This window comes from Phasianus colchicus, chromosome 1, assembly GCF_987193195.1.
Source record: "Phasianus colchicus chromosome 1, bPhaCol1.hap1.1, whole genome shotgun sequence".
NCBI lineage: Eukaryota > Metazoa > Chordata > Aves > Galliformes > Phasianidae > Phasianus > Phasianus colchicus.
Genome location: NC_143436.1, coordinates 51,182,915 through 51,208,523, shown reverse-complemented (window position 1 = coordinate 51,208,523; position 25,609 = coordinate 51,182,915). Strand labels below are relative to the sequence as shown.

Sequence of the window (25,609 nt, the reverse complement as noted above, 5' to 3'; positions counted from 1 at the left end):
GAAAAACAAGAGATGTTTCCAGCTATGAGTTTTAATATTCATGTGAGCTAAATTCAATGCAAGATTGATTCCTGCAGGCTGGTCCTGAAAAACCTTGGCGAAGAGTGATGTATGGGGAATCCAGATGACTGGTTTTCCTGAAATGCAGTGGAAAAGGTAGGAACGTGGGGAATGAACTTAGGCCAGACTGGTATGGTACCAAGAAGAGCTGCCAGTGTATCTCCTCTGTATGGTATGCTTGTGCTCATCGCAGCGTATTACCCAACTTTCCTATGTCTGATTTCTTTCCTTTCTGAGATGGTGACAAAATGCTGTACGTGATATTCAGGGTGTGATCCTGACCCTGAATTATGGAGGGCTCAGCACTGTTTTTGTGTCCCTTTATCCCATTCCTGCTGTGTTCTGAGTGGTTGGGTTTTCTGGCACAGCTGCACAGTGAGCTGAGTTCAGCATTCAGCTGTTCCTATTGCCATTTCAATTCCTTTCTTCGCCTACCACAGTTATTTCGTAGATCTGAAAGATATGTGAATAATGTGCAGTTTTCTCCTCTTCAGAGGTATTATTTGCATTTACCCACATTGAATAACTTATTATCACATTGTCTATTTACTGAAATCTCACTCAAGCTCCTCCCTGCTCCTTCTGGGCTTGGGTACCTCAGGCAGCTTGGTGTTGCCTGCGATTTTTATCACTCACTGCATGTGACTTTTTCTGGAGTGTATGCGTTTAAATATCATGGCAACATAGAAATGAAACTGTATCAACCACAAAAATAATTTACTGCCATAGTAAGGATTTTAATTCTACCAGGTGTATATATTGATCAGTTTCATTCACTAGCTCGTCACATTTGAAAATATTCCGCGGGTTTGGTAAGTCATGATTTTCTTTAGTGTTTACATATGTGGTTAGAAAAAAACAAACACCTGTGATTCTACAGTTTGTGAATAGAAACTATATTTCTATAGTTTATAGAGGAATATTTCTTTTGGGTGTCATGGTACTCTGCTTTTAAAGGTTGTTTTATCCCATTTGCTAGGCCTGAATTGTCTGGTGCTTTCTGGATTGGAAAGTACCTCCAGCCAAATGTCTGGTATGGCCTTTGCTACATGTTAATTCTCAGTCTGGATGTTATTCAGACTAAATTTGTAAGCGATGGAGTTGCCTCATGTTGCAATTCATCTGGAGATCCATCAATGAGGCACTAGGGTTGGAAGTAGCTTATCACTGAGGTCCCTTCCAACCCAGGCCATTCTATGATTCTATGCAGAAGTAGCATCTTGTTGTTTTTATTTTTTTTTTTCTTTGCTTGCTTATTTTTAAGGAATATAGGTTTGTTCCTGAGCATCTTCTCTTGGCTCTTTAATCTTCAGCAGCATTGTGTCACTTCGAATGCAGAAAAGACAGAAAAGAAGCTGGGACAGAAACTGTAATGGGGGGAAATGTTTAACTAACTTCTTTTAAATGAATTGAAGATTAATAGAGCTATTGAAATGCAAGAAACATGATAGTTTTTCCTTGCACAATGTGAACAGTAAATGATATTGGGGTCATGCTAAAGCGAAGTGGGACTTGAGGCAAAGTAGGGAAATGGGTCAAGATGAGAGGAAATGAAAGTGTGGATGAAGTCTGTAGTGAAGGGAGACTCAGGGAAACTGTGCCAGTGATTAATAAGGTTCCTCTGCTAAATAATATTTCCCATTTGTACATCCGAAAGCAGCTCAGATATGCATCATGCACTTAGGGATTCCAACAGGTAATAAAGGTAAGTAGATGAGACACAAAGTTATAAATGGATGCATCTGGGAAGTCCAGCATAATCTTGGGCTGCGTTGTTAGTGCTATGCTATTGTTATTTTTTTGCTTCCTTTTGCTAAGGGAAATAGTGGAGGTGATTGATGCCCTCTGGAAGAACCTGTTGGCCAACTTCAATCTCATAACCTGTTGTAGGTGGAGGGAGAAGGATGGGCAAAACGAAGTCCCCATCCATTCTTCTTGGTGCAGTTCAGGGGCAGTCGTGGTGCTTTCAGTTTGCTGAGCTGGTAGGGCATGGCATGATGAGTGAGGTATACCAGAGGGAGTGGAGAATGGATGTAGACCTTGGAGCAGGTGAAAAGTTGAAGAACATAAGAAGTAAAATGTTGGGGTGCAACATGGTGTGTGGAGCTTCTTGTTCAAGTGTAGAACAAGACATCACTCTGTAGAACTGACACAAAATGCCATTTTTTCCTATGGGACTGGGATTTTTTACATTGAGCTCTACTCTACTCTACATCCCCAAGCATCTACTCTGAGCTCAGGGATGATTCTGGAAGGGGGGAAGAGAAATGGTGAAAAAGGGAAAAAGTGCTGATGGGTCTTGAGGGATCGAGGAATTTTCATCAGGAAAAACTGAAAGTACCAACTGTAGGTTGTTTGACTTAGCAACAACTCATGGGGGAACCTGGAAGGAATTGATAAGAACAGGAAGCTTCTTCTTCCAGGAAGGGAGTGTATTTGCTTTAAGACTGTAAGAAATGCTGCAGGCTTATGGAGGAAAGGGATGGAATATTTTGAATATTCAAAAGAGCTTTGTGCCTGTGAAGTTGTTAAGCTGATGGATGCCCCATGGTTTGTGACACTTGCAACCCATCTCTAAATGCACCAGGAACAGCGTTGCTAGGATCCTTCTGGTAGGAGCCTAGAGAAAATGCCTGATTGCTGAGTGTGCATCTGTCACTGCTGACTCCCATATTCCCAAGGAGAGAAGCATCAGCTCAAGGACAAAATTAAGGAGTGAGGCAATTATCAGACAGTCAGATTGGAAGCCCTAGTATGGGTTTTGCTAAAGGCAGGAAATAAATACTTCATCACATTATGGCCTTCTAGTACTTGAAGAGACCTTATAAGCAGGGGGAGGATGGACTTCTTACACTGTCTGATAGTGATAGGACAAGAGGGAATGGTTTTAAACTAAAAGAAGGAGATTTAGGTTAGGTGTTAGGGAGAAACACTTACTTAGAGGGCAGTAAGGCACAGGCTGCCCAGAGAAATGGTGGGTGCCCCATCTCTGTAGGTGTTCAAGAACAGGTTGGATGGGGCCCTGGACAGTCTGAGCTGGTGGGTAGCAGCTTGCTGACAGCACGGGACTGAAGCTTAATGATCTTTGAGGTCTCTTCCAACCCAACCATTCTGTGATTCTATGAAATGAGTATCCTGGATTTAAATGGGTGTAAATCATCAGGAATGGCAAAGTCTGGAGTACTCCCATGAGTGATAGCAGCCGTTTCCAGCTGTTGCTGCAATCCAGGAGGGACCACTTACAGTTCCTTTTAAACAAAGGTGACTAGAAGACCATGGCAGGCAAGAGCATGTTTAAAAATAGCGCTAGAGAAAGGAGTTGATCTATCACAAACAAGGAGAAGCCAGGCAAGAACAAGCAATGCCAACGCTTAATTCCAGGAGGCCACAGCAGCTCAATATTTAAGGCTGTGCTAAGGTCAAAGAGAACAAGCCAAGAGAAAAGCTCATGGTTTGCAGAAGATGAGATCATTAATGATCCCAAGCAGCTTCAATGCAGTCTCTGCCAGAGACTGGTCTAAAACAGGCCAGGTCCATGCTGTAGATTAAAGTGAAAAGTGGATTTTTTCCCTTGCTTTCTTGAGAGGAGGGAAGGTGGCTAAGTGAGAATGTGTCAGGGCAAAGATGGGGATGTGCAGGACGTGTGAGTAGTGGTATCTTTTAGCAAGGTTTTGGAAGAGTGATGGAAGAGAAAAAATTCAGTGTTGCAACAGGGGCTGGAGAGCTGGGAGGGGGGGATGGAAGGAGTGGGAAGCAGTGCAAAAGGAACAAGAGATGAGGAAGGCTCTCAGAGATGTGAGAAGGAATAAACAATAGCCTGGGAGGAATGAAAGGCAATGGCAAGCAGGGGCCAGCATCGCTGAGATTTAGAATGATCTCATTTTGAAAGGCAATGACACGTGCTGCTCATAATGCATGCGTGGAAACTGCAATCCTGCATGCATGTGCTTTTTCAATGATAAGGAAATGAGTAGCAAATTAACTAGGAATTGGGAGTGCTGTTTAGATTGGTTGGCAATCCATAAAGAGAAGATGGTCAAGTGCCATGACTGAAAAGGAGCTTGGAGCTCAGAGAGTGCCTGGGTACTTGGCACGTTGGCAAACTGAACTAGATAAAACTCTGCGAAAAATTTGGCTGGCAAAGCAATGTACTTATCCTGAAACTGGCTTGTGTCACTGCAGCTTCCCAGAGCAATACAGTCTTGTAGCTGCGTCTTCGCTGGACACCGAGCAAAGCAAATTCTCCTCTACCTCTCTGTATTGAAGAAATGGATGTGAAGAAGACAAGAATGTTAGGCATCTCCAGTGAGTCTGAATTGCTGTTCTGATCTCTTTGACAGTGACTGGTATGGAAGGTGACAGTTGTCTGAAATTGTCCCTACCATTTGGGGGTATTAACCTAACATGAATCTAGCTTGGATGAAAGAGGAATGGCTGGGCTGGGCCTGGTTTGTGCATAGATGCTGCTGATGAACTGGCAGGGAGTACCTCCCAGGAAGGCATCTAGACCCTGCTGCAGGCAACGTGGGCTAATCCCAAGGGTGTGCATTAGAGATTGATGTTAAGTGCTTGGGCTTTGAGCCTCTATAGTGATGATAACTGTGGTTTATGGTTTCATTTCTCTATGGATTTCTTGGTCCCTCATTGCATGTTGTGGGATTCTGGTCTTGTTTCTTTCCAGTGGTGGTGAGTTCTGTTGTGGAAATGTACCTTGAAATGGGGAAGAGGAGAGGAGGGAGTATTTTCCATCAGCCACCTTTGGATTTGTAATCTTCAAAAGCCTTTGTCCATTCACTTGACCCTGTACTGACAGTGCAGAAGTTCCCCAGTAACCTGTGCTGCTTAATACGCTTCCATCCTATTTTCTGTCCAGAGAAGCTCGAGACTGAAAGGGAGGGATGGCTGGACTTGACTCAACCAGCACCCTGCAATCATCAGCCACTATGTTATTAAGACCAGAATGGACCACTGGAAGTGTACTCTTACATCAGAGGTTGTGAAATATTTCTGTGCTCTCTACAGCAGATGTGGGACCTACATAATGGCAGATCAAAACTGTTGAGTGATAATACACTGTGGCAACAGTCTTAGGAGGAATCAAAAAGTACTGCTGATGTGATTGGAGGTCAGGGGAGAGGACTTCCTTAGTAAGAGGGCCCAGAGAGGTGGTGGAGTTTCCTTCCCTGGAGATATTCAAGGCCCACTTGGATGCTTTCTCATGTGACCTACTATAGGGAACTTCCCTGTGAAGCCTGTGCCAGTGCAGTACCACTCTTTCTGAAAAGAAATCTTACCTAATATCCAACCTGAACCTCCCCTGATGCACTTTGGGACCATTCTCTCTCATTCTATCACCGTTACCTGCGAGAAGAAGCTGACCCCCACCTCACCACAAACTCCTTTCAGTTTGTCTTAGAGAGTGATGAGATCTTCCCTGAACTCCCCTTCTCCAAACTGAACAACCCCAGTTCCCTCAGCTGCTCCCTATCAGACTTGTGCTCCAAGTCTGATGCTCCCAGCTCTGCTGCCCTTCTCTGGACACACTCCAGGGCCTCCATGTCTGTCTTTAGTGGGGGGCTCAGAACTGAACACAGCACTTGAGGTGCAGCCTCACCAGAGCTGAGTACAGAGGGACGGTCACCTCCCTGCTCCTGCTGGCTGCACTATTGCTGATACAAGCCAGGATGCCGTTGGCCTTCTTGGGCACACTGAGATGACTTAGAATAGCTTCAATGCAGGCTTTCTGAGATAATCACTTTGTTTTTATTGACGTGGTGTCACTTATCGTTGTCTTTGCCATCTGCCTTGCTTAGTTAAGTCTCACTCTGATACCCAAGAGCCTTCTCTCGTCTTGAGAGGCTGTTTTGACCTACCCAAAATAACTTGTACCTTCTGCAGATCCTGTGACCCCACCAAGAACTCCCTTCCCACATCACATATATTATTCAACCCATCTGCACAGCGCTTGCTTCCTTTGCTCTGAACCAGTGTCCTTCTGAATGAGTCTTTTGTGCTGTAAACACTTTCCTAAAATCCAGTGTCACTTGTGCATCTCCTCGCTCACTGCCTCCTCCTCAGATGCTGCACTTAATTATGTTGTGAACCCTATTACTTAAAGGCTCAGCTACTGTCACTTTGTGAATTAGTTCCTGCGTGCTACTGAAAATGAAGTCAGGAATAGCTGCTTTTTCTCGTGGGCGCTGGAATTAGTTGTTCCAAGAAGCAATTGCTTAAAGCACTGAGAAGCTGTTGTGCTCCTTGTGCCAACTTACAGGTGGATTTCCCCATTTTCATTTCGTCAACGTTTGCCACTACTCCTTGCAGAACTGCACACCCGGTTGTCTTTATCTGGAGCACTAATGATAACTCTGCAGCGTGGGATTATAAAGATATTACAGTTCATGAGTTTGTGAATCTGCACAGAGGATATTCTCTGCTAACAATTTTCCCCCTTAAGAGTTCTAAGGTTTCTGAGCTAACTCCACAGAGGTAGTTAAAAGACTGCATTATTCCTCCAACCCTTTGGCTTAATCCCACTTCTCTCTATGACTTACAGCCAGGTATTATAATATCCCATTTGCTTTTTAGCGTTCCACCAAGTTTCTGTCATTCATAGTGTATTAGTCATCATCCATCACCAGGATTTCTAGTTCACCTGAAAATCAGCCCATTTTGAAGTGTTTGAAGCCAGGCTTGGTGAGAGGAGGAAAAGAAAAAAACGGTAGTAGAAATGTTAATGCCTAACCTTCCTCCCTGATTTAAGAATGTATGTAAGATGCAGCTTGATGTGTCTTTCCTGCTCCTGTCTCATCTGAAGCTCTGTGAGTTGCTGAGGGAATGTGATTTCTGGGCTTGCATTTGCCTGCTAACGGGTTTACATTTTTATCTGCTGTAACGAAAGCAAGTGAGCTGGAGGAAGGCGTGTGAGGAGGGACCTATAACAGTTCCCCTTCCTCCTCTCTCCTGCTTGAACCTGGTAGCTTGAAGGGGCTGAGTGCTTTGCATCCCTATAAGTGTTGGGTGCTCTGTGTGCCACTTCCGTGGCTTCCCACATCGTAACACAAACTGAGCTACCAGGGAAGACCCCGTACTGGGCTGCCCTGCTGTCTCAGCTCATGCTGCACATGGATCCCAGCGCACATCAGTCCCAGTGCTTATCCATGGGGAAAGCAAGCTGTGTTCTTGCAGGGCTGCCATGGGGTGCAGGAAATCAAAGCGCCTTCTCTTGCCCCATCCCATTATGCCTCTTCATACCTTCCAGACTGGTCCTTCCCTGGATCTGGGATAACTTCCTCTCTTGGAGTCTTGGGGTTGGCCATGGACTGTAGGCTGTAGGACTTTACCAGTCCTCTTCTTGTAGGGCTCTGCAGGGAAGGGGCTGATGGGGTCTCCTGCCGATTAATCTGTTTAAACCATCCTTCACAGGGCAGATAATCCTGTGTCAGCATTCATGAGCTTAGACCCACTGACAAAACCTCCTCTGCAGCGAGCTGTGAGCTGGGTAAATAGGGCAGATACTGCCAAACATAATGGTTTTGAGCACTCTGAAAAACTCTAGGTGCCAAAAAGAAGGCCAATGGCGAAAAGGACCAAGCTTGATGTGTGAGTCTGTCCACGTGTGCATCAGATGCATGCTGGGAACAGCATGTGGGTTCCTACTGATGCTTCTGGAGATGTTTGCCCTGGAAAAGGCTTCAGTTAGAAACTGCAGATTTGGTGAAATCAGCATACATTAATTGTTATCCTTTGGAAACGACGTGCTTGTTTTAATCAGCTCAGAGTGTTTCCTTTTGGTTTTGTGTGATAATGTAGAAGTCAACATGGTAATAGTAAAAACCTTTAGGTCAAAACAACATACTTTGCTTTGACTTGTTTGGATTATCTTTGTGTATATATCATTTCAGGCCACTGCAAATTAGGCAGACATAGGCTTATGGCACATGGCATGATGTCTGACTTCTGAGAGCCTACTAGGAGTCCACAGCTTTAATGCAAATTCTCAATACAGTTCAGTTTGTTTCTTTTTTTAATGGAGTTCAGATCTCATGACGGCTGCAAGGCTGACAGCTCTGAAGAAGGAGCCTTAATGCGTTTGTGCGACTCGCATCCTTAAAGCTTGATATGTCCTGGCAACCTCTCTTCCATTTCTGGAGCTATTTTTCCCTTTCTTTCAAGGCTTGTGGAGTTTTCTGGGTGGACACGAACAGCGTCCATCAAAGCATGCATGACCTGAGCTGTAAGGCTGGACTTGATGACCGTTATGGGTCCCTTCCAATTCAGGGTGTTCTACAATTCTCTAAGGTTGGATAGTGGGGTCTGTAATGCAGCCCTTGTTGCTGGCTCCGCATCCAGACCTCATAGAGGCTCAGGCTTCATTTTGAGCTCAGGCTGCCTGTGACAGCACCTCCAGACTACACACATGAGAAGAGGCAGAGTGTGGCTGGGGGTGGCCTGGGCAGACACAGCAGCTTCTCATGATTGCCAGGGATGCAAGAGGGGTGAGGATGAAGCCTCAGACCTCCGCTTCTCTGAGATGTTTCCTCTGCTCTCAGTTTATTTGGTGAAGGGATCTGCCTGCAAGCTGTCAATGTCAGAGCAGGAGAAACTTCGCATGAGATAAGGATGAGGCCTCTAGGTAGTCTTCATGCTCATCTTCTTGCTCTTGAGTGAATAGGGAAGGTAGCAGGTGAGTGACCTACTGAGGAAAGACTGAAGATACACAAATTCTTTCTTTGCCTGCTGTTTCATAGAGAGCAGGTGAATGAGTGGGGGAGCATATGAAGGTCATGTTTGGGGACTGGCCTCTTTTCCCAGATAACAGTGATGAGATTAAAGGGAATGACCTCAAAATGCACCAGGGGAGGTACGGGTTGGATATTTGGAATAATTTTTTCTCAGAAAGAGCATTGCTGCTGTGGCACAGACTGCCCAGGGAGGTGGTGGAGTTACTGTCCCTGGAGGTGCTCCAGTACCTTGTGGATGTGGCACTGAGGGACATGGTTAGTGGGCATAGTGGGGGTTAGTGGGCTGGTGGTTGGACTGGGTGATCTTGGAGGTCTCTTCCAACCTTAATGATTCTATGACCCAGGCAGGACATGGCACTGCTGCATTCCCCCATTGCTCTGACATGATGGAACTAGATGATCTTAAAAGTCCCTTCCGACCCAAACCATTCTACAAGGGGGTAAGAAACAGGATAAAATGTGCCAGTGGCACAAGAAAAGGTGTTGCTGGAGATCTAGTGGCCAAGGCTTGTTTCCATAGAGCATCGCCTGTTCCACCCCTGCTCCTGCAACCGTCTTGGTGCTGCATGGGGTAGCTGGAGGGACATGAGGCACAAGCTCCCTCCCAGAGCTGGAGCAATATGGGGAGAGGTACGAGTAATGGAAATTGAAATGCAAATTCTTCTTCTGAGTGCAGAAAAGGCCCCCATAAATCAGGAGTGACAGGAACACAAAGACACCATCAGGATGCATTTGCACAATCAGGAGATGTTTCATATATCAGAGAGAACCAAGGCACAGCCTCCGCTCCTGAAATAAACCAAATCCATTTTTTTCCTCACCAGTGAAGCAGCCCCTGAAACTCCTTGTTTAAAGAGCAACAGAAAACAGAAAGGAGATTCGTGTTAAATTTTACTCAGAGGTGACATGTTTTCCTAATCCAGACAGGAAAACATTTGTTTTAAAGGGTCAGGGAAAAAAAAACCAACTCCTCTCTCTCTACACATCCAGCAGTGTGATAGGGATTTGCTTTTCTTTTTTCTTTTCTCTTTTTACTTAGGTTTGGTCATCTACAAATAAAATGATACCTCAGCTGAGAGCTTTCAGAAATAATCCTTCATAATATAATTGTGCAGTCTAGAAACAGCAACAGAAGACAGCAGAAATACCTTTTGCAGAGATGCTGCATGCAGGACACCAGCACAAAGGGCCTGGCAGCACAGACAGCTTTTCCTAGGATTGCAACTCTATCCACAACCAAATATTTTGCCAGTCTGTGTGTAGGGTTGAGCCAGCTGGAGGTGCTGTTAGAAAGAGATTAAGTTTTAATCAGAAGTTAGAAGTGACAGACATGAGTGAATGAATTGGGGCTTGCAAGCCCTACCCTGGATTTTTAGCTTGCTCTCCATCATGTTGTCAAAAGTACCAAATACACCCAATTTTCAGTCTCTACAACAGATCACCCCCTGTCTTGCTGTCTTAGAGTTGAGAAAGGCCTTTCAAACTTACCAGCTGGCTTCCCTTTCCCTACTACAGAGTGCACGCTAGATGTTTCTCTGCTCCCATTTAACACTGGGAGTTCCCTTGGGTGTGAGATCATTTTCCCATACCTACTACAAGGCAGGTTTTTGTGCAGTCAGTGTGCATTTGCTATCAGAACCAGGCTGAGGAACTCTGATGCTATTTTTGCATTACAGAAAATGTGATTTGTGTATGTTGTCCAGGTGACTTAGTAGATCAACTAACAAACTGGAGCTCTTTTGACTCTGTGGCCTTGCGTGTATGTAGCACTATCTAAGAGGGTAAAATGGCATGAACATTATCCACCTTGTCCCTCTCCTAGAGGCTCTTTGCCGTAAAGAAGGGCTGACCAGGACTTGTCCCTCTGCTACAGCAATCTGCAGACTGTGAACTGAGACACACAAGGTGCTGGAGAGCCCTTTGACTGATGGATTTACAGGCTATTGTTTCTCAGATGCAACAAGAGCGCCCTTTTTGGAGAAAAGCCCTCCAATAACCCTCCAAGAAATGTCTCAGTGGATATTCCTTCAGGCTGAGCCACTGTCCTCTGCTATTCTGGCTGCAGAAAGGGTATTAAGCAGATGAGCTTTACTGACATGATTTGGAATGGATTAAAACTTACAATTGAGTTATACAGGTTCTGCGTTAATAAAACCTTTCCATCACACCACCACATGCTCCAGTGCATATTAGAAACCAGCTGCATGAGGAAGGGTTTGGGGAATTCAGATTTTTCCTGCAGCTGTTTTTTCCATCTCTGCCTGGCAGGGTCAGGTGTGTAATTTGCTATCAGAATCACTTTAATGGGGCTGGAAAGAGCCATCATCTTTTTTATGACATGATCCATGATGACTTCTCCAATGCTAAACTGCTTTATTGTTTCAGTGTTTTGAGCCATTTCAGAGCCATAGGGAAACCAGAAGCACTGCTAGAAACTGGGAGGCTCAAAAGTGGGAGGCTCCTTTCCACGGGAGGGCAATGCTTACGCCTTGGATCAGATTCCAGACTCGCTGTATTTCCCTGGGAATGCTTTTATCTCATGTGTTCTTGCTCCATGTCTCACCAACCTGCTGGTGAAACCATTTGTGGGATCGTGATGTGAACTGAGACATAAAAACCCAACATACTGGCATGAAGTGGATCTAGAGGTTGGAAGATAGCTCCAGTCTTTCCCAGTGGTATGCTTGCCAACATTTGATAGGACCTAGAAAGGTGAAATAGTTGTGTAGCCCCACATCAAATTGTGAAGGTCTTCCCTGAATTTGGAGACATTCAGTGTCCTGGTGCTGTGGTCTAAAAGTTGTTGTTTTGCTCAGGAGCTTGTCTGTGGTGCCTTCAGGGTTTTATTGACTTCAGTGGGTTTATTTCAGACCTTGATGGTGGCTGACATGAGGGAAGATGCTGAAGGATCGCTCACAGCAGTTCTTTCTGCAGGGCATAGCACTCCATTGCAAGGAGGGATAGAGAATAATGAGCTCTTTTATTGCCTTTTTAAAAAATTAGGGTTAATCAGAGAAACTATGGGAATTCTTAAGCAGGGAAAGAGAAAGCCTTCTTAAGAGGAAGACTGTGTCTAATTAGATATGACTAGCTTAAAATAGAGAACTTTGACCATCTTAAAAAAAAAAAACAACCCACTTGCATCAAATATGTCATCAAAAAGCCTGGATATGCTAGGTGAGGAAATAACACTAGACAAACTATCAAAATGCCTGAGTGTACACACCTCCTCCATGACAGCCCTGTATCAGCCCCGTGCATGTGGCCTGTATCATTCTATAAGTTACACATACATTGGCATGCATCCTTTGGAAAGCTGTCAAGCAACAGCCTATAACGGGGCCAATGTAAGTCTATCATTTATTTTTTTCATACATCTTCAAACCAAACCCTGAAAGGCAGCATCCAAGAAACTGAAAGGAGGGATGTGAGATGTGACTGCTGACGGGGGAGTAAGGGATCAGCCACGTGTATGTGGGGAGGCTTTCAAGCTCACAGAAAGATAGAGAAACAGAGAGCTTTGTACATGACAGCACAGCCCAGTATGGTGATTGTCACTTGGATATCTATGGCTCTGTAAGGTTGGAAAGTATGTTTGAAGGGTCACTAGAACTAATTACGCTGGAGAAATGAAGCTGAGCTGAGACAAAAAAAAAAAAAAAAAAAAAAAAGATAATAAGGGGCACCATGCAGAAAATACTGATGAAAATGTGAGGATTTTCTTCCTTTGTGTTTTGTAATGCTTGCCTTGCTCACAGCCATGGTGGCAGCTGGTGGGAAGGGCACAGGGCAAGGGAGCAGGAAGCGGTGTCTTATCAGCCTGACGCAGCATGCAGGGCTGGGGTGCATAGCTGACACCAGTGCTGGCATAATGTTGGCTGCCTGCCTGGGCAGGATCCCTCTCCCCATGGGGATACGGGACCTCAGCCACCTGGCCCTTGGCTGGCAATTTGTCATCCTCCCCAGCAGCAGAGAGGTGGGAGTGGGTCTAGTGCAGGGACAGGCTGTTCTTTCTGGGAAAGTGATGGGAGCTCATTTGCGCTCATTTTTTGAGATTTACAGCAGGTCCATAGTGACTGGCTCTACCAGGCATGCTTGTGCTGTCTTTAGTATCCTGACCTAATCTCTGGCTTCTCTTTTTTTTCCTCACTATTTTAAATCATATGAAAGCTTTTTAAGTATAGTGAACCCAAGTAGGTTCTCAGAATGCGGCTGAGAGGAGCTGGACTGTGCACACGTGGAGGGAGAGATGCCTCCCTTCCTGCTGATGGGCACGGAAACCTCTTTTCCAAAAAAGGCCAATGCAAAGGGTTTTTTCTCTTCTTTGTTCTTCTCTTTTTCCCTTGAAAACAGACATGGGAAGCAAAGCATACCTTCATTGCAAAATGAGTGGATCTGAAGGCTCTGGTCACTGCAATGATTTCTCAACCTCCAAACCTCTTTCTTAGTTGTGACTTTCCAAGAAGACCAATATTTTATGCATTCTTCTCGTGTCCCTGTTCAAGTCCTGTCATCGCTGACTCATAAGCTGAAGTGGAGCAAGCCAAGGGCTATGGTCTACCACTCTTGGAGAAACACATGTAGGTAGTCAGCCAAGTATTAGGTGTCCAGTTGGAGAAAGGGACTTTTTCATCTCCTATACCCATTTTTAGATTGAATATAAGGAAAAAGCTTTTTACAGTAAGTGTGGCAAAGAGCTGGAACAGGTTGCTCAGAGCCTGGTCCAGCCTGGTCTTGAACGTCTCCGGAGATGGGAACATCCACCACCACTCTGGGAACCTGTTTCATGTGCCTGGGAGTTGGACTAGATGACTCCTTCCAACTCAAGTGATTCCATGGTTAATTTTTTCTCTCCAGAGTGCCTATCAAGCTGAGCATCACCTTGTTGATGGCGATGATGAAGATGCACTTGGTACTGCTTTGCATCTGCGGTGCTTTCCCAGCCAGGTGGCATTCTATGTTTGAGAAGCATCAACTTGTGCAGTAGCGCAGACAGCTCCTGGTTTGGGTCTGATACCTGCTATGTTGGTTGTGTAAGCTGAGAGCATGTATTCTATAAAATGGGCTATGGGGAAGGGAGATAATTTTGTTGTCTGCTGTGCAGACAGCTGGATGTGTGATGACCGTGAGGTCTGTGAGATAATTTGCCAACTAGATACAAGGGTGTCATATCCCACGAGGCACGTAAGTGCATTAGAAACAGCTGCGGAGGAGCCTATGGTCTTGTTGCATTTTGGTATCAGTGATATAAGAATCTGCAGGAACGAACTAGGAGCAGATTACTAGCAAGAAAGCCTAAAGCTAAAATTTCTATGGTCCTCTTTTCCAATACACTGCTGGCTTCGTATTTGATCACATCTAGACAAGAAGAATTACTCTCTGATGAATGAAAAGAACATGTAGAAAAGACTTGAGCTTTGTTAGTCAGTGCTAAACCTTTTTGGGAAAGGATATGCTGCATGTAAGAGGTGGGAGAATAAATTTGCAGCAGGTGATGAGTCTGCTAACAGCAGGTATCCTGAGCCTGGTGGTAGCTGGTGTGTTATCTCACAGAGCAGCATATGACGGGCCCTTGGCAGGGCTGCAGTGAACCTAAAGCATCTGTTCAAATGTGTGAAGAATCTATTTATCACAGGTAGCTGGCCGCTGGCAGCCACCCAGCAGCACTGTCCCTGTTTGCTGATTGGGCCAGGATATCAGTAACCTGGGGTCTCCTGTTAAAGTCAAAGCAATACAGTTTTGAGTGGTAATCTTTTGACCTGGTCAATTTCATAGAATCAAAGACTGGTTGGGTGTTGGGTTGGAGATCAAAGATCACTGAACCCCATCCCTGCTCTGTGGGCAGGGCTGCCACCCAGCAGCTCAGGCTGCCCAGGGTTCCATCCTACCTGGCCTTGAACCTCCAGGGATGGGGCACTACAGCTCTCTGGACAGCCGTGCCAGTGACTCACCACTCTCTGGGTAAAAGATTTTTTCCTAACATCTAACCTAAATCTCCCCTCTTTTAGTTTAAAGCCATTTCCCCTATCACTATTATCACCATTTCTGAGGTGAAATAACCACAGCACATAGCAGCCTTGCCTATGGGCCTTTGCAGGCTGGTCATGACTCACCTCAGCCCCCCATCCTATGAAGCAGGAGATGGATGGGTTTTGTGTTCTGATTACTGGCATTTTTTGCCAGCTAAATAATCTTTTTTTTTTTTTTTTTTTTTTTTTTGGTCTGCTGTCTTTACAGTATAACACTTTATTATTTTAACCAAAAGGGAAATAAGTTGCTGGAAATCAGGTAGTTAAGTGTGCTCTATTTAAGCAGTGTATGTACTGTGGTGGAGGGAGGAATGTGGAGGTAGCTGATGAGTAGAGGAGGCACTGAAACCTGCATGGGAGAAGGGAAACATAAGTGGTCCTTTGGTGCTAGGTAATTAATGCACTAGAAGATGGATGACTTTGAAACAGTGGAAAGTATTTCAATAAGGGAACAGCTCCTGCAGGGTGACAGAAGTGGAAATGGTGGTTAAAAATAAAAACCCAACAACAATAGGCTCATGGGAAGGGCTCTGAAAAGAGAAAGGGAGATACTTGACATGGCTGGGAAGGATGGGGTAAGGAGCTAGGCTACAAGCAGAATGTCCAAAGTGAAATGAGATTAATGCACGTCCATAGTTTCTGACAGGAAAAATAAGTCAAGCTGTAAATAAGAGGAGGAGGCATATATTTCCAGAGGCTGTCGGAAACTTCTGAGAAAATACTGTGCATATGAATCTATACAAAAGCAAATAGGTCACAGGAATATAAATGTGGTAAAAGCAATGTACTACTAGTCCTAAATCTGAAGAGAAGTGGTGAATACAACGGGCAGAAAGGCATAAAGTAGCTGAAATACACTGTGCTGATGATAGAGGCTCCAGATAGCCAGTCCTATTGGCATCATACTGGGTAGAAACCACCTTCTTAAGCTGTTCATTTTGCAGTCAAACGTGTTGATTATTTGTGCTTACACAGCACATTTCTATTGCAGGAATCTGGAGTGTGCTTGGAAGGTAGCAAATGCTCTGGCAGATGAGGGGTGGGGGAAGGAAGTGAGATGAATGAGTATTAGACTGGATTTAGTGCCATGTTATTGTAACTATAGGTTAATTTAATCTTGATCCCAACGAGTGTATTGGCAGAAGGTGGAAGTAGAGAGCTCAGGTCTTCTGGCTCCAGTCAGTCTGTGTGCTATGCACCCAGATAGCAAGAGATCTCTCTGAATGGGCAAAGAAGACCTACATTTACAGTAGTTAAAATGCAATGCATTACTTATCTCTGTAAAGTGGAACTTTGAGATTTTTTCCCCTTTTGTTTGCAAGAAAGACTTATGGGAGAATGATTCTGCCCATGGGTACCACCCTCATCAAATGCAGTTATAGTTGAGATGAAGAATGATCCTAGGTCAAAGACAGTGGAGAACAAATTGGGAGACTCTTGCTCAGTTCCCAGCTGTGCCCCACATCTCCTATGTGCCCTGGGGCAAATCTGCTTATTTCTCTGTGCTGTGGCTTCTTGTGTGCAAAGCAGAGATTGTAATCATCGTTCGCCTGTCCTGTTTGGTTAGATTAAAAACTCTTTGGAGCAGGCAGCTTGTTTTTCCGCATGTTTATGTAACATTTTGCATAATTTGTATTTGATCTCAGCTACTGTCATCTAAGACATGTAGAGATACCTCATAAATAATACTAATAATATTTTAATATTGATAATGCTTAGTGCATTCACAGCATTTAACCTCCCCTAAAACAGCACTCAGTACCGTCGGCATCGCGGTGATTGAGCATGAGTCACGTTGGCTCCTTTCCCTGGCATGGTGCGATCTGTCAGCTGGCCAAAGAGCTGAGGCATTCAGTGAATACGTCCTGGGTATCAGGAACACCTGAATTTTAATGCAGTCTGTGGCAGTAACTTAACCGTGTGATCTCTGGGTATTGTTTTTCGAATAGGGGCTTCAGGATTTGAAGCAGTGTGAGCCTGGTGCTCGGAGCATTGGAGGTGTTGTACTTAAGGACGTGGTTCAGTGGGCTATGCTGGCAGTAGGTGGATGGTAGGACCAGATGATCTCAGAGGTCTTTTCCAACAACATTAATAATTCTGAGATTCTTGTAGGCTGAGTTGAGTTCCTTCCTCTTACATGAGAAGAAACTTTAATTAGCATCATCCCCACCTCACAAATACCTTTGTCACGTGTACTTGTGAGGGTCTCCCTGTCCAGGAGGCCATCTATATCTATCTACAGATAGATAGATATATAGTTACTATCTATATATAGATAGGTAGATAGATATCTTTATATATAGCCCTCTTTCCTCCTAGAGGAGGTGCCACCAACTGCAGTGAACCTGCATGGCTGCGAGCTGGCTGGTGCTCCTGGCCTCCAGTTATCTGCTGAGACAGATTGGCTTGGTTGTTTGCAATCAGCCCTTCTTCCAGACACGTGTCCTACAGATTATTGGTGCCAGCTCTCCCAGCGTACCCTCGGGAACCACTGCGAAGGGCTCTGGGATGCATCCAGCTACAAGCCTGCAAAAAAAAAAAAAAAAAAAAAAAGGGAAAACATGAAGGAAAAAAGAAATGAATTCAAAGTGGAGGGGATAACATCCTGAAAATAATGAATTTTATTTAATTATAACCAATAATGAATGCATTGAAACAAACAACAGCTCATCCACAGCTCTTTTTGTTACTGCTCTGCATTTCGCTCAGGCTGTATGCAATTTCTTCAGAGTGACCTTACTGAGCGCTCCTTGCACTTCTGAATTAATCTTTATTTGCTTTGCTGCAGAGCTTTGTGTCACCACATCACTTTCTTTTCTGTGCTGAAGCACTCCTCAGCAAAGCCTGCTAAGCTAAGCACCAAGCACATGATTGTATGATGCTCTATCCACTGAAAGCATTGCCTAGCTGGGAGAAGAGAGAAAAGCAAAGAGGTTTTACCCCATCTTACCTCCTCTCTAATTCAGGAATGCTAGCAAAATCAGAGTATCCTCTAAGATCAATTAGCCTTGGAAAATGGCTGACCAGAGGAGGAAACTGGCTCATTTCTGCATCTTTCAAGTGATGTGCTGGAGTACAGTGAACTTACCTGCAGAGACCAGAGACTGTCCTTCAAAGCTGTGAGAAAGTCTATAATCCATCCTTCTTGCTTTCATTGTCTTCTCCATGCTCCTCCTGCAAAGGAGAGGGCTTTTTACCAAAGTGCCCTGACCTTTCAGACCTGAGTGTCCATTTCAGGAGGTTCATTGAAATATCCACCTTGTGCTCCACAGAACATTTCCTAAGGCTCCCTGTGTCTAACACCCATAACTGGGAGGGGAGGACAAACCTCACACCTGTAAAACATTAGGAAGGAAGCAGAGAAGAAATCCCTTTACTGGGAAGACAACAGTGTGTCAGAAATGGAAGGAGTTGACCACCCCTCATCCTTATCCTTAGACTTTACTCAGCACTTTGCAGCTAACTCCTGCTGCCCTTGACATGAATTCTCCTTTCACAGAATCATAGAATCGCAAGGTTGGAAATGACCTGCAAGATCATCTAGTCCAACTGTCCTCCCATCACCATTGCTACCACAAGCCTCTAAACCATATCTTGCAGCTCCTCATCCAGACACCTCTTGAACACTGCTAGGGATGGTGACTCCACCACCTCCCTGGGCAGGTCATTCCAGTGCCTGACCACTCTCAGGGAGAGAAAGTTCTTCCTTATGTCTAACCTAAACCTCCTCTGGTTCAACTTGTGGCCATTTCCTCGGGTCCTGTTTGTTGCCTGGGAGAAGAGGCCAAACCCCTCCTCATCACAACCTCCCTTCAGGAAGTTGTAGAGTGCAGAATCAGAGAAACATTGAAGTTGGAAAATATCACTAAGATCGTCTAGTCCAGCTGTTCACCTACCACCAATATTGCCCACCTATTAGCCATTTGCTTTCATGAGCCATCAGACCCCATCATAGGCTGGGGGGAGCATAACATGTTATTGCAAAAATGAACAGCAGGCAGGGATGGGTATGCTGGAAAAGTCCCACAGAATATTTTGGTATATCTTTGTGGACCAGGCTCTTCTAGAACCTGGCACCATGGTTCTTGAAGAAACAATTATTCCCTCCATTACGCTTTTTCATTTCAGCATCACTTTCCATTACTGCAAGTGTAGGGAGAGCTCTGGAAAGCAAAAGAGAACACCCAGGCAAAGCAGAAGGGAAAAACAAACAAACAAAAACTGAAAACATGGGGAGTGGTAGGGAGCATCAACTTGTCTAAGGTGCCTACCTTTACCACTGGTGCCAGTAGAGAATCAAATCTACAGAGTGAAATCTCAAGAGTGATGCTTCTTTTTCCTTCTTTTCTATTGTTTTCTCCTATATCTATCTCTGGTTCCTTTCTTCTCCCTTTCTTGATGGTGAGTTGCATAGACGCTGCTGTTATAGTGCCATGTTTATCTGGTGGATGTGTCCAGTGATCCCACAAAAGGCAAAGACCCCATGTAAACCTACCGTAACCATGGAAGGGACTGTGGTACTGCCAAACACATCAGGACTGTGACATCAGTTTGAAAGGTGCTGGAAGAAGGCTTCTGTAACTTAGGATGGTGTTTCTGGGAGGTAGGGAGACCAAGTACAGAAGCAAAGAGGGAGGAGCAGGAGAGATTTGGATTTGTTTCCAATGAATTTCACATTTTTACACTTTGGAAAGAACTTTTTGCCAAATAAGTCTGACCACATCCAGATTAAATCAGATAAAATGTCAGCAGAAGAAACCCACTATGCATCTGTCTCTGGTTTGAGAATGGTGACTCTACCAAACTTTCCGACCTGTCTCCTCACTTCCCAGGGTCAAACACAACGTGGGCTTGTGTTTTAGAGCATTCCATGGCTCAGTTCAAATTCAAATTATGTAACTCTGGAGGACATCAATTCTAATCACTCCTGGACTGCAAAAGTCTCCTTGGCTTGGCCTGCCCTGCTCATAAGTTCAAGCTCTCCAGCTGAGTGCAAAAATAAAGACTAACTCTTTTAAGGTGTCTGCTTAACCACTGCTTCCAGTAGAGAATTGACTCTACAGAGTGAAATCCAAAAAGCAGTAAGAGCTTTTAGTTGAGTTGAGGGGGCATTCTCTGGTGGCCCTTCCCTGCCATGTTACCCCTGTAGATCCAGCTGCAGCGGGAAGCAGCTGCTGAACTTTCTGTTAGGAGATTTTAGAGCACAGTTCTTTCAACTGTCTTGTAGTATAATTATGTTTCAAGCTGCAGTCGTATCCCCTCCTGCTGTGACCTTGTTGAAGCTCTGAATGTGAAGCCAGGTCAGGTTTTGGACAGAGATCTCTAGGACAGAGCCAGAATGCTGTGGGAGGCACCATTTGGGGGTCAGCAGGAGGTGCAATTCCTCAAGTCAGTCCTGAACTGATCCCACAGCATGGTGGAGTATTGCTTTGCTGGCAGGAAAGACATGCAACGGCGGTCCTAGCCATCTGAGGATATTAAAAATCTCTTTCTCCAGGAACAGTCATTACCTCTAATACCCTGCTCAAGTTTAAATTTGGATAATTACTTTCTTCTGACCTAAAAAAAAGATCATTGAGTTTTGTGGTTTTTTGTTTTTTTTTCCCCAGATGCTGTATTTTTTTCATGCTTCCTATAGTGAAGAGCTTTGTAGGAATGTTGTACACTGTTGAACAGATGCTCCGTTGCCTCCTAAGAGTTAGATGCCATTTGGAGGTGGGTAATGAGTTAAAAGTAGAGAAGCTCTAGGGTTCAGTAGCTACAGGTGGGATGAAACCATTGATAGTAGAGCTGTAGCAGCATTGATGAAGATGCATGGTATTTGTGAGGTATTTGAATAAGTGTAATAATGAATAATGAATCTCATCTGCGCACATTTGCTAAAGAAAACAACAGGTTGCTTTAGAAGACTGAGATATTCATCCAATTGGTGGGATCAGCCAGCCAGAATCCTTGGTGTGACTTGCTCTGGCTCTAGGAACGATGGGTTTTCCTTGTGCTTGCTATGTTGAAGAGTATTGTAAACAAGTGTGTCTTTATCTCTGCAGCCTTACATTTGATTAGGGGCCCTCAGTGGCCTGTGGCGACCTTATGCTAGGTCAGAGCTCTCCCTTTGTCTTCCTATTCCTAGAATATCTGAAGATTTGTCTCACTGTGTTAATACCTCTGCATATTTGCTCTTCAGATTCCTTCTTAGCCTCTTAATCTCAATCGTATGTTTTCCCTGACAGGTTAAATTTCTTTCTATTAGTTTTCATTTTGCAGAACTCAAGTGTTTAATGGACTCAATTATCAGGTCTAAATTAATCATTATGGAAAGAGTTTTGTGAAATGAGAAATTTGTTGTTTTGTTTCTGTAATGGAATTAAAAAAAAATCCTTTCCAAAAGCTCTCTTCCATGCTCATATACAGTGGATATGACATGGTGTATGAGGTACATCTGACTTAGGTTTCATTAGTCTCTAAGTCAGCTTTGAATTTGAGCTATGCAACCAGAAGCCCATGTAGCCTGATACAGGGCCTTCTTTTGAGCAACCTGGGATGTTAGATTGATCAGAGATGCTCATCTGTGGTGCTTTCTTTTGTTGGTTTTTATCTCATTTATTCTAGATATGGCTGAGTTTTTACTCTTCCAATAAATGTGGCGTTGGAGGAAACCCCCTTCCAAAGTACAGCAACATGGGTGCATTTGTCAAGCATTTAAAATCTCTCTTCTCCTCCTTCTTCCATGCTCTGTTGCCCTTCCTCTCAGGATCACCATGAGGGGTTCTGTAAGTCTTCCCTAGTGCCTCTCAAATCAATGTTACAGCCCTGCTTTGCTCTGGCAGTACTGCAGTCCTTTCCTTGGTATCAGTGCTGTGAAAGATTTGAAGATCTCAGCATGCATGTGCCAGTCATCTAAAGTTTAGATGCCCTGCTTTAATGTGAAGAGTTTTTATATGACAATGTGATGAAAACAAACACGTACAAGAGATTGCCTGACACAGGAAGACCTAGAGCATATTGACCTTGAGGGCTTGCAAAAAAAGCCTCTGTAACTTGCCCTATATGGCTTGGCTGCAGTGAAATCCCAGCACTGCAACGTTTAGTGTTGGCATTTAATTTCCAGTTTACTCAGAACTCAAAAAGGGAGAGTTCTAAGTCAGGTCAAAAACCCACAGCCTTTTTTCTCTGATGTTGAAATGTTACTCTGCACTATAAAAAGCTGAAGAAGAAATGTTTCAGCCTTTCCAAAAAAAGGATTTTAAAGCTTTTTGTTCTGAGGAATGTTTTGATTGTTTTGATCTATTTGAACACAAATACGTTTTGAGATGCATTTTCCTTTGAATGTAACATCTGATGTTCACTCAGCTTTTTCTAGTGGGCTAGGTTAGCAGATTGGGGCTGAAGAGAAGGAAGCCTGTTGCTTCTCTCTGCTTGTTTTACAGGAAAAAAAGGCCATGAAATCCTGATGCTTTGAGATACATTAACATAATGTAGAAGGGGGAAAAAGTAGTGAGTGCTAAGAAAAAAAATGGGAGGGAGTTAAAAATGAGATTCACCTCTGAGGGCTTCTGCAAAAGCCAACAGCACTGAGGGAGAGAAAATGAGAACTTCTTTCCCTGGAGCTGCTTGTGTCTCTGCCCTTCAGAACACAAATCACTCCTTCCATTATAAATGAAATATTAACTGTCGTGCAGCAGTTACAGCATCCTACTGGCTTCTTGCTAGGAGGGTCACAAAGCAGTAAAGTAAGGAAGAAATGCAGCCCTCATAGAACTTGTTTCAAAAGCAAACTGGAATGACAGGGCAGGGCCAGCTACCTGGTGGAAAATATGGTTAGACAAGAAGGAGGTAGAGAGGATCCCAAGGGGCAGGCAGAAAAAGGAGGAATGATCATGCAAACATGGTGTCTCATCTGCAGGACGACTGCAGATGTGCCCACCTGGAGCTAGCTCAGAGGTGGGAGGCCCCGAGAAGACATGCGCATGGGTGGCCAGTGTTTGGGAAGCATCACATGTGGCTTCATCATTTACACTTACGCAGTTTGGGAGGGTGACACCTGCTGCTGCTGTGTCAAACATTGAGATTCTTTTCTCCATCAGGCCATACTCTCTGTTTTGGGATAGGGCCATGACTGCCTATACCACAGAGTGAGCTCACCTTTCCCTACTGCTGTGTGTCCTTTGGTAGCTAATGCATTTCTACAGCAGGTTAAAAGGGCCCAGGGTATTCAATACATGAGTTGGCAAGGTTCTACTTTAGGAGTGCATCATCTTGCATTATGCGTAGTCATGTTATCAAGCACTATGGCAACATGTCCAGGTCTCAGAGACACCTGCGTATCTCCTTAATTGTCCAGTAACTTGTGGCTTCCATCTCTGAGCCCATCTCAGATGGTTTGAGGTGGATGGTAGTTCATCCCATGTGTGTGCTGGTGATGCAATAGTGTGTCTGGAGAAAGGCAATGAAGCTGGGTGAAGGGTCTGGAGCACAGGTGTTACAAGGAGTGTAAGAGGGAACTGGCATTCTTCACTGGAGAAGAAGAGGTTCAGGGGAGACCTTATTGCTCTCTACAGTGACCTGATCTGAAAGGAGATTGTGGTGAGGTGGGGGTTGGCCTCTTCTCCCAGGTAACAGTGATGGGATGAGAGAGAATGGCGTCAAGTTGCACCAGGAGAGGTTCAGGTTGGATATTACAAAAAATTTATTCTCAGAAAGAGCGGTGCTGCAGTGGCACAGGCTGCCCAGGGAGGTGGTGCAGTCACCATCCCTGGAGGTGTTCCAGAACTGTGTGGATGTGGCACTGAGGGACATGGTTGGGGGCATGGTGGGGATGGGCTGGTGGTTGGACCGGGTGATCATAGAGATCTTTTCCAACCTTTATGATTCTATGCATATTCCCCTTGAGTGTCTACCCATCCCTGCTGGAAAACATGGAAGAAGGTCAATGGATACACAGCAGCTGCCTCTGGCCAACAGCTGGATGGGCCCTGCTCAAGCTGCATAATTAAATCACTTGAACTTCGAAAGAAGTTAATTAGTAATGAAACTTCTGACTGAATGATGCAGATTGTGAAGACCGGCTTTGTCAGCAGCTGAAATTAATTACAGGCTCAGACACAGGGAGAAGCAGGGTGGGGGGAAGGATGCGGGGAGGGGGAGGCATCACCGAAAGGATGATGACAAACCTGGCTGCAGGCTGTTGCCGTGGTGATGAGAGGCAGTCATGGTATTTGACAGCTGTGACACATCAAAGGCAGCAGGTACTTCAAATTACCCCCTCCACTGACCCAAGCGGGCAGCCATCCCTCCTAGCTCGGTGTAGAGGCTCTCGTCTACTCCTCATGCTTTCTTTCTCTCTGTCACAGGTGGGACCTGCCTTCTTGGGGGCCCCCACCTGCCCTGAAAGAAGGGCACTATGTGGTGGCAGAAAGAAAGCTTTTTCTAATGTCACTTTAATCAGCAGTGTCCTCAAATGCCTGGACAATGCTGGCAAACTCTCAGAGCTGGTATTTGAAAAACAGGCGAGGAGAAACTGTACAGCCAGCCTCTGATTTCTGAGAAAGAAGATTCATGGCTTTGTACCCCTGGTTAAAATTGCTAGGTTTTAGGGAGTGCTTTGTCTGACTGGCTGGGCAGTTGTGAATCTCAGGATCTCATCAGCTGCCTGCAGGTGCCCTGCCATGTCTGTGTGATCCAGGGTGGACTACTGCAAGGGGAGCATGGGAGCATCTTGGCCACGTATACACTGCTGCAGCCAAAGTATATGCACAGAAACATGGATTTGTATAAATATATGAATGTCCAGGTTGACTATTAGGAACATTTTCTTCCTATAATGAGCAGTGCTGCAGTGGCACAGGCTGTCCAGAGAGCTGGTACAGTCACCATCCTTTGAGGTGTTCCAGAACCGTGTGGATGTGGCACTGAGGAACATGGTTAGTGGGCATGGTGGGGGTGAGCTGGCAGTTGGACTGGGTGATATTGGAGGTCTTTTCCAACCTTGGTGATTGTATGGATATAAAGATGTGATTTCATGCCCTTTTTCCTCAACACCCTGAGACTGGTCATGGTTGGAGAGTACTCTGTGCCATCAGGTTTCTGGTGTCATATTTTCTAGCTGTATGCTGAAGAAAACACTCCAGATTTTAAAGCAATTTCCGCTTTTTGTTTTGCATGTGTTTATTTCAGCCAGGGCTGCTGTGAGTGTTGATGGGAATAATAGATGCTTGAGGGATTACAGATGACAGAGCTGGACTACAGTCAGTTGTGTCTGGTGGCGGAACAGGCATAAAGTGAAACATGGGAAATACTGCTTAAATGTATGAAAACAGTGAGTAAACAGTCAAGCACTGAAGCAGGCTACCCAGAGATGTTCTAGTGGAAATGCATCTCTGGAGACACTGAAAAATCAACTGGACGTGACACTGAGTAACCTGCTGTAGTTGACCCTATTTTGATAAGATGACCTCAGAGAGTCATAGAATCACCAAAGTTGGAAGAGACCTCCAAGATCATCCAGTCCAACCATTCACTTATGACCGATATTTTTCACTAAACCACGTCCTGCAGTACAACACACAAGCATTTCTTGGACACCACCAGCATTAGTGACTCCACCACCTCTCTCAGCCACCTGTTCCAAAGCCTGACCACTCTGAGAGTTTTTCCTAACATCCAACCTGAATCTCCTCTGGTGTAATTTGAAGTCGTTCCTTCTAGTCCTATGGCTGGTGACATGGGAGATGAGGCTGATACCTTGCCAAAATACTCCTTCAGGCACTGCCCCATGCA

General features: G+C 44.8%; 1 protein-coding gene and 1 long non-coding RNA gene across 7 annotated transcripts in view; one reads left to right on the top strand and one right to left on the bottom strand.

The window, feature by feature from the left end:
* Nucleotides 1-25,609, top strand: part of CACNA1I (calcium voltage-gated channel subunit alpha1 I) — a 159,184-nt gene that overhangs the window by 49,039 nt on the left and 84,536 nt on the right. The window lies entirely within an intron of this gene.
* On the bottom strand, nt 17,212-19,309 carry LOC149919600 (uncharacterized). The gene is made up of 3 exons (XR_016463656.1): nt 19,105-19,309; nt 17,922-18,007; nt 17,212-17,359 (listed from the first exon to the last, which is right to left on the bottom strand). It is a non-coding gene; the product is annotated as an uncharacterized LOC149919600 (long non-coding RNA).